Source organism: Amblyomma mixtum, chromosome 3 (genome assembly GCF_055824585.1).
Source record: "Amblyomma mixtum isolate Tamu chromosome 3, ASM5582458v1, whole genome shotgun sequence".
Classification (NCBI taxonomy): domain Eukaryota; kingdom Metazoa; phylum Arthropoda; class Arachnida; order Ixodida; family Ixodidae; genus Amblyomma; species Amblyomma mixtum.
The window spans coordinates 374,472,947-374,478,160 of NC_143014.1; the positions used below are offsets into that span (position 1 = coordinate 374,472,947).

The following is a 5,214-nucleotide window of genomic DNA, read 5'->3' on the forward strand; positions in this document are numbered from 1 at the left end:
AGCGCCTAGGCCGGAATAGAACCTGCATCTTTCAGGTCGCCAGACGAACATGATAGCCACTGAGCTATCATGCCGGCGAAATCATTTCAGTAAATACACGACAGATTATAAGTGTCTTCATAAAATATTGTAACAAAGACCCATAATCCCTGGAGCACTCTACTCTGAATCCAGTACTGATACTGATTTCTGTATGGCAATACTGTATAAGCCAATACTGATCTCTTTATGGCAGTCCTTTTACATTATTTGTAACAGAAGACTTCAAACAATTGTGCCACATATCTGCATTGACTCGCAAGGAGCTGTTAAGAATGCCACCTCCATAAAATACAGATTCAGTGCACCTTACACAGGGATCCAAAAAGCAGAATATTGCAGCATTTATTCTTATAACCGCTATAGAAGAAGCGCTTCAAAATACCCTGCGTGAAGCCTGGTTCACGCGGCCAAATTTTTAACTGGCTCGGGTGTTGCATCGCTAAATGCACCTTGCAAAAAAGGTGCCTTTCGGCTACACTGCTGGCATATTCATGCTGTAATTTGAGCAGTGAAATGTTATTTCGTGGTTCCTTTTTGTTCATATAATGCTTGAGCGCAGTACTTGCGTGTTTAGATCAACGTCATCAGAAATATTCGTCTGCCACTACGAACCGGTGAAACAAGCGGCATACGCAGCAATGGATCTGGTCCATATGGCCTCATCCTCTGGGTAAACTACCACCCCTTTCATGGCGGACAAGTCGTTTACCCAGAGTAAGTGCAAATGCGCCACCAGAACCATTGCTTCGTATTCCGCTTGTTTCGGCTCTTCGTAGTGGCAGACGATGAATATTTCTGAGAACTTTGATCTAAACACGCAAGTACTCCGCTCAAACATTATATTAACAAAAAGAAACTATGAAATGCCATCTCACATGTCAAATTACAACATGAATATGCCAGCAGTGTAACCAAAAGGCACATTTTTACAAGGTGGTTTTAGCGATGCAACACGAGAGCCAGATAAATATTTAGCCGGGTGTACGTAAGCCGATACACAAACGGGCACAAGCTATACAAAACCAGCAGGCAAAAGCAACCAGTTCACCACAGATTTGCGCCTATAACTTGAAGCACAAAGACGGAACAGCATACGCATACATAATAAGGGAGTAATTACTCATTGGCATCCACCCGAGCGCAGCCATACGGCTACAAAGGAAAGCTATACAGCTTTACAGCTGTATCGCTAGAAAGCTATACAGCTTTCTCAGAAACTTCGTAGTTAAAGAGAAATTCGTCCTGGTCCGGGGTTCGAACCCAGGACCACCGCTTCACCGGAGCAGTCGCTCTACCAATTGAGCTAACCAGGACGGCAAGCTTATGGTAGGACGAGAGTGAATTGTGTTGGTCAAATGTTTAGGGGATTCCCCCAAGGTGTAGTAGATTTGTAATAAGGGAGTAATCACTCATTGGCATCCACCTGAGCGCAGCCATACGGCTACAAAGGAAAGCTATACAGCTTTCTCAGAAACTTCGTAGTTAAAGAAAAATTCGTCCTGGTCCGGGGTTCGAACCCAGGACCACACTCATACATCTGCGCGCGCTCTTAGAAACAATCAGGTTGCAGCGCTTCCACGCCGCGCTCATTATTCAGAAATTTCATACAGGACACAGAAGCTGCAGCTGCGCCGTTTCAAAAGCAGTCGCGAGGTTTAGACAACAAATTACAGTCACGATAAAATACCGTCTGAAATTTACTTAGTTTTTCCTTCAAGTGCAGCCCCAACAGCGCAGTAAAGAGGTGTGTTTCTTGCATCGAGGTAGCCTAACCCAACGCTGCTAGAAAAATCAGCGAAAGCATTGAACGCGCTCAAAGTAGGAAGTATTTCAATGAAACAATTAGCGCCTTCAACAGGCGCAGCTATAGTAACACGAGAGCTTAATTTAATTTTAGGCGCAAACAAGCGGCGAGTTACATCGGCGCTTTCGTAACGTAGCAGTCTGAAATCAGAAACACATAATTTGCCTCTCGAACAAATGGTATTCGAGAAATCTTTGCGCGCGGGAGCGCGATTCATGAACGAACCACTCGGAACGAGATGGAAGCCACCTCTTGTCGAGCCGACCTTTACCCAGCTTTCAAAATGAAGTGCCCGCGCAGGCCAGAGGCGGCGGCCAACGGCTCTGATGACAGACATGGACGAATCCGTACGTGTGCAACGAAGGGGAAAAGGGATGGAGCTCGTGGGTTCTTCGCGGTGTTTGAGCACGCCGGCCATTCGCGCCGGGAAACGTCGGCGTCCACGACGCGCACCGAGCGAGCGACCATACATAGCAAGCAATGCACACCTAAAAAAGAACAGCACTCCATGGTTCAGACAGGCGATAACACAACGATTAGAAAATAAATGTAATCCACCACAGAACGAGAGTGTATGATGTAAGTACATTTTAGGAGGTGCAAAGCTGACACGGCGCTAACTAACGCACAGTTCCATTTCAGCCGTCATTCACAGGCTAAACGACATTTCTGGCCGCGCATCTACCTTGTAACACGAAAAATCTAGTAGACAGCTCGCGAGGAGCGGCTTATCATCAAGGGCATCGCACAGACTGCCTTTCCGCGCGTTAGTAACGACAGCGGCACAGAGATAAGCGGCATTAGTCGAGAACCCGATGGCTTCCGCCTTAGAAACGAAGATAGGACGTTTGTCACTGCGCACATAATCTGTTCTGCACACACAGCTCTGCTTAGAGTGGTTTAGGAGACCAAATGAATAAAATATAAACATGTAGACTTACCGTAAGCGGACGACGAAGCTGGATTTTGAAGAAAATGTAATCCGCGAAAAACACGCCAACGCCCCCGACTTTGTAAAAGGAAAATTTAGAGGAGAGGCCGTCACGTGACATTTTGTGAAGCCGGAAACACCTGAACATCGAGAGAACAAACTCCGCAGAACTGCGCATGCGCGCCCAGAGAGTAGGTGGAAAGGAGGACGGTTGGCGGATGCGACGCTGGAGGGTTTTTCGGTTTTCTGTTTTTGCGGCATGTAACTCTCATACCCAGACGCCTAAAATTATGCCGAGGCCAAGGATGGCGCGCGTTTCAGAGAACGGGCGAACTCGTGTATGCTCCAGCGCCTCGTTGCGCTATCTGCGCTTTCGTTTCTCTCTCGTGAATCGGCCCGCTGCTGTTTTGGTATATGCGAGCTCGGTGAATTTTGCTCTCAGTTCATGGTTTAGGCAGTCCTACCTTCAACCTTTTCCAGACTGAGGTGAGTGCTGTCAAAATAATTCATTGTGCACGCGCGATGTTGTTTCGTACTTGCCCGCCAACTAGATAAAAAGTGTTCGTCGTCGCTCTGTCACCGCCTTGTGGCTTGTTGAAAGAGCTGCCGCACGACTGCGCAAGTGTGCGACGTTCTCGATTATTAATGCAGCGTCTTCTGATGTAAATTTCGCGACATCGTGCGGGTGAAGGCGCGCGAGGAGACCGCGGAGTGGCGTCGATGAGGTCGATTTTTCGCGCTTGAAAGGACTGTTGCTTGTTTGCTACTGTGCACCTATCGATATGTCGGTTGCCTCTAACGAAGGTTTGTCTTTTTAAGATTCATCTCCTTCGCTCATGGCCTCTGTACAATTTGGCCGCAGCTGTTATTTCTGTGTGTGCCAGCGTAAACGCGCTGGACTGTGGGATTTTACTGCCTTCCTCGCAGCTTCAGCAGATGGGGTACGTGACTTGCGCTATCAAAGCGTCGGGATTCCCGACAGGTAGGTGGCGTTTACCTGTGGGGACCAGTTGTATGTTTTCCTTCCTTTTTCACGCGTTGTGATACTTCCGAAGAGCGAAAGAAGGGGTTGCTGGCCAGCGGGGAGCCTAAGTTTAAATATGCGCTGTCAGTGTGAAAAAAAAACTGGCGTACCTCGGAGTGCCACGAACCTTCTGTACAGCATGAGACTGAAGCAATGCATTCATTGTGCTTATCCGCTGAGGCCCGTCACTGCCAAGTAACTCATGTGTAAGGCGACGGATGCCACAAGGAATACGTGACTTCATTAGCCTTCAGCTAGCACTAGGTCGATGCCCATGGAAATATTTATCGTTTTACAACCGAAATAACTGCATTGGTATAATTCTTTGCGTTTGTTTAAACATTTGGGATGCCTGTCCCTACCATAGTTTCCCAACACTTGTTCTGTGTGCTCGAATGCATTGGAAGCTATGGGAAATATTTCCAGAAAAAAATTAATGCAGTCATAAGTAACAGGCAGTGCGTGCCTTTAAGCCGCTGCCAAGGGCACTGAGAGGGTATTCAGACAAACCAAAGATGACGCTGAGCCAGCATGTCTTTTGGAGGAGAGCTAGCGGCCACTGTGTGGACTTCATGTGGCTGTCAAGGGACAAGGCAGCAGCTGCTATAACCACTTTCCAGGCAGTTCCATGCAAGCAGCATGTGCAGCACTTACTGTATCAGTGAATCCACTACATTGTTTCGTTTGTTGTAATTAATCGTTCTGGAAATGCACATCTAGTGCATTTACGAAACAATTAATTCGTGTGTGTATCAACCAGCAGCTACCAATGTCGTTACATTGTTTTTCTCCTGCAGCAGGAGCCCTCACTTGCTTTACTCAATTCTGGGAGTGAGTTTGTTGAATTTATCTGTGCAAACTGGCCGTGTTTGTAGCATTACTCTGATCTGCAACGTGCGCAGATTTTATTTGCAGATCCTTCCACCAGCTGGATTCTACCTTGACCTCATTACCACAGTGAGCTGAGACTGGTATGGCGTAATGCATACTTTCGCTGTTTCCACAGGTTCAGAGTGTGCTCCTGGTTAAGTTTTAAAAAGTTTGAATTTTTGAAAGCATGCCCGCAATGTATTAACTTTTATTGTGGAGTGTGTATTTTGGCACCTCTGCATTTTACGGTACGCTGTTGTTTGAAAAGTTATTCTGAGCACTTTCGGCTACATGATTTGCAGAGAGACAAGTTGGGGAAACACCAATGTGCGTGTGCAGTTCCTTGCCAGGTTAACAATGAATGGAAGATTTAGGCCTGTGCAAATCTGCACTGGATTCATAAGCATACAGTGTGCCGCCGCGGTGGCTCAGCGGTTATGGTGCTCGGCTGCTGACCCGAAAGACGCGGGTTCGATCCCGGCCGCGGCGGCTAGAATTTCTTTGGAGGAGAAATTCTACAGGCCCGTGTACTGTGCGATGTCA

At 47.2% G+C, this 5,214-nt stretch overlaps 1 long non-coding RNA gene across 1 annotated transcript; it reads left to right on the forward strand.

Annotated features, from left to right (window-relative positions):
- The first annotated feature begins 3,078 nt into the window (after positions 1–3,078).
- Positions 3,079–4,773, forward strand: LOC149356805 (uncharacterized). The gene is made up of 3 exons (XR_016289840.1): positions 3,079–3,263; positions 3,705–3,759; positions 4,717–4,773. It is a non-coding gene; the product is annotated as an uncharacterized LOC149356805 (long non-coding RNA).
- Positions 4,774–5,214: the final 441 nt, after the last annotated feature.